Source organism: Anneissia japonica, unplaced genomic scaffold, assembly GCF_011630105.1.
Source record: "Anneissia japonica isolate Jap-2015-1 unplaced genomic scaffold, ASM1163010v1 scaffold284969_len127995_cov102, whole genome shotgun sequence".
NCBI classification, from domain to species: Eukaryota; Metazoa; Echinodermata; class Crinoidea; order Comatulida; family Comatulidae; genus Anneissia; species Anneissia japonica.
This window is the reverse complement of record NW_022753918.1, coordinates 74,475-83,161: the sequence shown is the minus strand read 5'-3', so window position 1 is coordinate 83,161 and position 8,687 is coordinate 74,475. Positions and strand designations below refer to the sequence as shown.

The 8,687-nt window shown below is 33.5% G+C and overlaps 1 long non-coding RNA gene across 1 annotated transcript; it reads right to left on the bottom strand.

Annotated features, from left to right (window-relative positions):
• Positions 1-1,245: 1,245 nt before the first annotated feature.
• Positions 1,246-8,292, bottom strand: LOC117122977. The gene is made up of 3 exons (XR_004447783.1): positions 8,071-8,292; positions 7,507-7,615; positions 1,246-3,158 (listed from the first exon to the last, which is right to left on the bottom strand). It is a non-coding gene; the product is annotated as an uncharacterized LOC117122977 (long non-coding RNA).
• Positions 8,293-8,687: the final 395 nt, after the last annotated feature.

The window sequence follows — 8,687 nt, the reverse complement described above, 5'->3', positions numbered from 1 at the left end:
CCTCAAATTTGATGTAGATATTAAACCGGCAGAGCCAACTCAAGAGGATCGTTCGACCGAGTCATTTGGCTAGGCCAGGCTGACTCGAGCGGATCGACCACTGACAGACTAGAGCGGATCGACCATGTGTTAAATTCTGGCATGCGGACTTGAAGCACCCCGGAAAGCGTGTTAAGCCCGACTGATGGGATTGTCACCTGAGGCCTATGCTATGCTTCGTTTGGCGGATGGATTGTAGAAATATGATGCAGATCTTAGAAATATTTTCCGGCCATATATCTCACAATATACTTTCAAGCATGTGTGATTTCAGGTAAAGTGGACTTGTCCCAGGATCCTGATCTCAATCTGGATTGGATACTGCCTAAAACTCCAACGGAGTCAAACGGACAGGTTAACGTGTGCACATTTACTACAGCTTGTCAGTAATATTTGTTTCCCATATCTTTAAGATGACCTGTAACAGCTTCCTTGAATTGCTTTATTTGTTCAATTTAGGTAATGCTATTTGAGACAGGGGTGTCGCAGGGATTTGCCCGACCTGGGTGGGGGGGGGGCGAGGTCCCCGACGGGGGCCCGATGCCCAAGACGAGGGGTCAGATTTTCCCGACGAAAGCAAAGTGGGCGTGGTCGAGTTTCCTATAAAAGGTTTTGAAAGTGCTACAGGGAGGCGAATAGTCAGTAATCATTATTTGCCAAGAGAACAACACTACATTGCTCGAGTTATATGTTTAATATACCAATAAATACCCATAATGTTAAAACTAACAAGAGTGTTACATATAAGAATGCAACTAATATATTACATTCAAACTGTCACCATGACAATTGTTACTAATAATAATAGTAGGTTTAAATTGCTATAGTGTAAGCGTCGCGATGTATATTTTTTTACATTAAGTCTGGATAAAGTCCAGCCGTAATTGTCAATATTTATGTAGTAGTTACAGAGAGTATTTATCACACAACATTTACAATAACCCATAAAATATCCTAGGTCGAACGCCCACGTTCATTGTGTCTTACCAAGTTAAAAAATAAATACCGTACGCTCGATCTTTAGGTGCTTATTGAGGTAAAGAATAAACAAAACATAGGATAAATTAAACACACACACACACAAAATTTATCTTATTCATTTTATTGATGAAATTTGCTAATATTTAAATATCAAAAAGAAGCAGTGGCTATACTCTATGCTAAACTATACGCCTAAGATTCATGAAAAACAATGGTTGTCAACAAACATAGCAATTCCTAGGTTGTACGACTTTTAAAATGGTTTTTCCCGGAGGTGGTACAAGTGGAATCGCTCATACCTGTAAAAGTAATTGTGAAAAATAATAAAATATTTAAAAAATGTATTCTACTGATGCACAAATAATAAAAATAACAAAAAAAAAGGAGACTAGAACCCCATACGTTCGATTAACTTTACACTACATATGTGTACATTTTTAAACACCAGCTATGTTTCACCTGATATGTATAGCTAATAATATTACACCCCTATAATACAACAAAAACCAGTGACTATATACAAATATATGGGAGCAGCAGAGCGAGGGCTATTAATCTCAGATTATCTTGTTCATTACATTGAATTGAAACATGTAATAAGCGGTTTCAAAGATACATAAACACTGCATTTATGTATCTTTGAAACCGCTTATTACAAAGATACATAAACACTGCATTTTCTTCATTTTTCATAACCTATTTCAAATAATTTGCATATGAAAGGAACATATGATGGAGGTGAGTTTTTCGGAATGTTAGCGAAAGTGTCACCCAGGCTAGGGGTGACCAGATAGTGTCAAACATACATCTGGCATGGGTGACTGCTTCTAACATTCAACTCCTTCTAAGGGGATTTGTAGGCCTCTTTTTAGATTTTTTTTTTCTAGACTACAAATTACTGTCAACAGAAACCAACCAAAAACTAACCGCAGCAAAATCACATGTACACATTTCTATAACACAATAAGACTTAAACATTACATTGAGTGTACCCATAACTCTGATTCAACAAATGACAAAATATGCTAAAGTAAAAGGAGGTTCAACCACAATAAAAAAAAAATAACAAATACAACCAAAGCCCACTTTTATTTCATTAATGTCTAAAATTAATGGTAATATTGGGGCTTGCACCATACATGTTAATATACAAACGATCAACAAATCAAATATGTTATATAGTAGACTTATAATAATAATAACAATATTAAAAATTTTTATTTTGTAGAAATATTGACACCTTGATACATCATCTTTATATATGTAGTTATTAACAACGACTGCAGAAAATTTCCATTTGTTTTTCTTAAATAGAGAAACAGTTGGCCTTCTATAAGTTATAGGTATCATTTTTTTTCTAAATTACACTTTTGTAGTACGATTATACAGTTTGGTAAATATAGCACAAGCAACAAATGCCTAATATTTTGTCGATGTTGATGAACCCTTATATTGATTGTTCATACTTCAAGCTGAAGCTGTACATCACTCCCATTATACATTAAAACTAAAATAGGAGAGTGATATAATTATAAATAAGACTCATGAGGACTAATAATAGACATTCGTATATCAATACTTAAATATTTTCATTAAATACTTTTATATATTAGAACATAATGAAAGTAATATATTGAATGTTGTTATTTAGAACTTAACAAAATAAGATCTGATAAATATATAATTGATGAAAACAAACTACGGTATTACAAATACCCCATAGGTGGTGGCAGTGGTGGAGAGGCTGGCAATTTAAAAAAAGCTAAGCTAATCTATTGCATTTAATAAGGAATAGAATAAAGAAATCAATCTAAATTAATGAAAAAAGAAATAAACATTTAAGAGTTCTTTGTTAATATCAATTTTACAATTCATATATCTTTAACACATTTTCTGATCAACATTTTGAAAAAAAATAGACTGATTGGTTACGTCAATGAAAAAACACCATATTAATAATACGGCTATACCGTGTTGAAATTCACTTGCTGAATATAACTCATAGATGAGAGAATGTTTCCATACACTTATTTAGGCTATGTCAAGTGAAAACACACCTAAAAATACCTGACTTGGAAACTAGATAGGCAATCCAGTGGTACTATTCATCAGTTCACGGTACGACACGACACTTTATTCTGTTGGGATTTCAAAACATCAGTAAACATCACAGAAAATTACCCTTATTTTTACAACGTATTTCTTTTTTGCTACTCATGAACTCAATGAGATGTGCAATTGTGCTCATACCATGTATATATGTATATATATATATATATATATATACATATATATATATGTGTGCTCATACCATGTATATATATGTGTATATATTTACTGTATATATATATATATATATATATATATATATATATAATGTGTGTGTCATACAATACAGCATTAGCATACTGTAAAACCTCAAATAAAAGCCAAATAGACTTAATATTAAAAAGAAGCTCCCCCTCCCATTCTGTAGTTCTTCTAATAGGATAGGGATTGGATAATAATTACAATTATTGTGGAAGAAGCAAAAATCGAAGAATAGCTAAAATTAGTTAATTATAGCATTATACTAGTATATGTGATGCAGTCTTGCGTTATTTTTGATGATTAAATATTATTTGTTGAAGTTAATATAAAGTTCGAAACGGTACTGGATTCCATTTTATAGAAGCCGTTTAATTAATAAAGTGTATCATTTTAGCATGGCTGTCTAGGTTGAAGCCAACTATGGATACATAGGTATGTAATCTGTTATTCTAGTACATAGTCCAGGCATATAAATAAAAGGTAGGAAGCCAGTGAGAAAATGCATGCGAAATTATCAAAGTACTCAGTTTCATTGTCGGGTGTTCGTTCAAGTGCCTTTGTATTTTGATAGAGTTTCGTGTGGAATGCCACAGGCGATTAAAAAGTCTTTCATTTTTTCACGGTGGATATTTTAGGAGAAGGCTACAAAGAACAATGCAACAATGCTGCCAGAAGATTTTTTTTTATCATTTTTATTCAAAACAACAATAAGAACATATTTCAAAAATGGATAAATGGAAAACATTAAGAAAACTCCCTAGGATTACGTTCTTAAAATAAACGACAGGGGAGGTAACCGAAGAAAAAACGACAAAGGAGAAAAGGAAAGAGCAGATTTCAATACGGACAGATTTGACCTCGTGGTAAGCGTCTCTGAGATCAAAAACCGAATGTGAATATTTATTAAACATCCTTAAATGTGCATTGGTAAGTTGGATTTCAAATAAGATGATTTAGTTCCAGAATGACAAGTTTTTTTAAGATTTTAAGATTTGGTCAAAAGAGTTAAATGTCTGGGATCAAATTGGTTGCAACATATTCAATAGGAATTGCGGATGAATGTATTTGAAAAAGTGCCGGCCAAGGGGTCACACAGAATGCGAGGAAGGGAAGCATTTTGATTTAAATCCATCCTTCAAAATTTTATTTTTTAGCACGTTATAATGCCGCCATGTGAGGCGTCCTGGCCCAGGGAACGCGAACAATTATTAAGGATATATAAATGCATCTCTCTGTTCCTACATGCTTTAAAGTTTTCCTAAATATTTTTTCCCATCTATGTAAATTAACCCTGTTATTAAGTGTATTACTCATCGCGTTGTATAACAATTTTATGACGCCCATTGGCAAATTATAGATAAAACTCTTCCAATGATGGCATTTTTCTTCTAAAGATAACAATTTGTAAAGCCTTCCCTGGACCAAGAGCTCCCTCACATGGCTGTTCCAATACTCTTGGATCGGGGTGAAATTACTTGTATATCAGAGGATTTACTTGTGCTTCCGGTTCAAAATCCAGAGCTTGGCAGAACATGGTTTCGGAATCGGTAGTAAAAGATTGTTTCATTTCCATTTGCTCTCCCTAGCAATTCTGGTGTCCAGGCTATGATTAACTAAAGGACCACATTTTAAACGAGAGGAAACATGCACAAGAGCATGATATTCAATATAGATGTCAGAAATTCTAGGGATTTCTAGACAAGAGGTATATGATTAAATGCCAATGTGCCTGGTCTAGGCATCCCAAACCATTTCTAGAAATGAGAAATCTATAGCAGAGTGCATCAATGCTATCACAGTCAAATGATATCTCGGGCTGGGTAACAAATATTTGGCATAGATCTTAATCTTAAATTCAGGTCTAATAAGAACATTGTCAATCAACCCCATACTATTTTCTATCATATCCATGAGAAAGAGGAAAACATCATTTTCGGTGTTGTGAAATGTAATGAGCGAGCCAAAACATTTATGAGGTTCCTGCTTAACTGACATAATGACATTGTCCTCTAACATATATAGGATATTTGAAGCCATCCCGCGAACGATAGAGAGAGATCTGCATTTGGATGCGTTCAGATTGAGCCCCATAGTGAGGCTCAAAGGGGTAGCGCCCCCGTCGGGGAGAACTACACCCCTCCCCCCGTCCGTCGAGGAGAAAAAGCACAATTCGTTGGGGAGAAAAAAAAATGTATTTTCTACATATTAGTAGACTCTAAAATCGATTAAAAAAATATGCCTTTGAAACCCCTAAAATGTCACAATTTTTCTCAAACACTTTCGAATCCTTTTAATCAAATGTCGACCACGCCCACTTTACTTTCGTCGGGGAAATCTGACTTCTCGTCGGGGCATCGGCCCCCGGCCCCCCGTCGGGAAAATCCATGCGCTACCCCTGAATATAATTTTTCCCTTCATATCATATCCGCGGGATAGCTCCATTTCATTAAACTGAAATAAAGGGTCGAAACATAAAATAATAAGCGGTGAAAGGAGATCTCCCTGAAAAATCCCCTTGCGGAAAACGAAATTCATCTGAGCTTCAAAGTTTGGTTGTTACCCGCCATGAGATATTATCATAGAGCTTAGGTATATAGTTTTTAACATCAGGATCAATAACATTTGGACCTATCAAGCATAAATCGAATATAAGGTTATGGAAGAACGAGCCAAACGTGTCTTCTAAATCAAAAAATGTAAAATAACATTTATTTTACATAGTGTGAGATTTAGATTTCGCATGTCTAATGAGCTCGTGCACCACCAAGTTATGTTTCATACAGCCGCTCACCCCTCTAAGCAAGGCTTTCTGGAGTTCAGTGTTAAACAGTTTGTTGGACTTCATTAATACTTCAAGCGATTGGCTATAATAGTATGGAATCTGATACGTCTAAAAGTGAGATTTGACCAGTATGTTAATTTTATTTTGTCTGAAACCATTTTAGTTTTTGCGGAATTGGGGTTCAATTTCTAAGCGGATTCGATTTAGTCAAACAATATTGTAAATTTTAGCTGCTACTGCTGTGAGGGTGATGCCTTCATAGTTGTCAGCGACTCAAATGTTTCCTTGAAAAGGGGAGAATACAGTCTTCTTTCCATTCTTCTATTGGAATATAAACAGTAATACACATGTGGAAAAGCTCTTGGTTAAGTGGAAATCGACAATCTTTTAAACTTCGGTCGGGAAGCTGTCCAATCCACATGCTTTACAATATATATTTTTAATTTTTATTTTTAATTATTTTAATTTCTTTACGGGTGAAAGCTACCTCTTTTTATATTTAATTTGATCAATAATGCCGTTAATAGGTTGTTCATTTATGTGTAAGTACTTGACTCAAGTTCGTTTGTTGCTTTACATTTTGCATTAATTGCATTCTTCCAGTTATATTTTTCGGTTTTTTTTCTCCACGCTTTAATACGGTATAGCGCAAATTATTATATTTGTTTTTTTGGAAGAGCTAATAAGATAGGAATTTTTAAAATAAATAGAATGTTTATTTGTACAAAAAAGCAAAACATAATTTGGAATTGAAAATTAAGGTACATAAAATTGAACAAAAATAAATTCTTAAAATTAGAAAAAAAAATATTGAATATCTATACGCGATTCAAACCCACGACCTTATGTTCTTTAGAACACATGCTTAACTGACGTGCTTAACAGACGTGCGTTATAGTGGTAATGGCAATAATGCACAGTCCTTGCTGAAACCCCTGTTTTGTTTTGTAGGTGTAGTGGAATGCGTCATATATTTCTTTCACTTTGATGATGTCATCATGGTAAAAATGAATGTTTTTCTGACCTCTCTTTCTGTCTTTAATTCTTTAACGACCCGAGAGAGGATGGCAGACTTGATATTGGACTGCACAGTGTGACAATAAAAACAAAATAAATAAAAAACTTCGAGTTTTTTTGGCGGAAAAAATGTCTGCAGTAGTCATATATACTTTTATAGTGGCAATTCCAAATATTTACAGAATTCATTCTTTATTCTGCTTAACTATTCTTGAAAAGAAGCCAATTTCGAAAAGAAGCCCGGCCATCAACGAGTTCTAAAAAGAAGCCCATAGATTTTAAACTAGTAGTGGTAGTGTTAGTGGTGGTGGTGGTGGTTGTAGTGGTAGTGGTAGTAGGTTTGTACTAAGTTAGTACAAATAGAAATGTTAGTTTACCTCTAAATTACAAGGACTACAGTACCAATAAATAATGAGTAAATCATTGTAATGTACTCAACTGCGTGGTAATAGTTGGTTGCTCGTTCCTTGCTTGGTACATCTAAGGCTATAACATTGAAAATAAAAAAAAATACTCTGTAACGAAGAGGTTTGTTATAGCATATTGTGTAAATGTACAACAATAAATGTCATTATTAAATTTACGTATATATATATTATTATTATATATATAAATATATTATAATATATTATAATATATTGGAATTCCACCTATATTAAGTACATTTTTAATCTATTTCAGACTATTAAATTTTAATATGGTCAAAGTTTTAGAGTTATTTTAAGTTGTTTTCTACGCAGTGTTATAATACAGTACAGTATTTGAATTTATTTGTTACAGTTTGTTATTTTATTTTAAATTCTATGTATGTTATACTCTTATGAACGCACCGACGTGTGCCACAGTTTTAAAGGTTAAGTTTTAAATGAAGATTATTATTATTATAAAAGATCCAGCAATTTGAAGGCGATATTCTGCAATACAAAATATATATAACTTACATTCAGCATTGAACGTATACATTACGGACTGGTTCTTTCCACAACTAGATAGAACATCTAATGTACAGTTTATATTGTGATGACCTCTCAATGGTTGAAGATGAGTGAAGGAAATACTTGATGTTAACACATGTTGGTTATAGTTTGTGGTAATTTTTGCAGCGTTTATAAGGCCCACTATACTGGAAGTCCACATGATAAGTGCATCCTCTTCTCGATCGACATTACTTGCTGTACACAGTAGCCGAAGGTCTTCATTTAATTTATGACTGACATCACAGATAGTGTCATTGCATTCTTCCATCGGTGATAATTCCGGATTATCTGCATTTTCAATCATTTTATATTCTTAATATGGTTAAGATGAACAGAAGTATAATTCATATATATATATATAGATATATATATATATATATATATATTTAAATTGTATAGTTCTCTCTTTAATTTATTTCTGTTGCCTCTTGTTTGTTTTATGGTATGCGTGATACCTATGTAGCTATTTTACTCTGAAATACTCTGGTATCCTTTGCAATAAAGTGGCTCAAAATGATAGGGGAACAGAATGTTAATTGCGGAGTTTCATAGGATTTAAACCCAGTTCGTTAAGGTCAGAC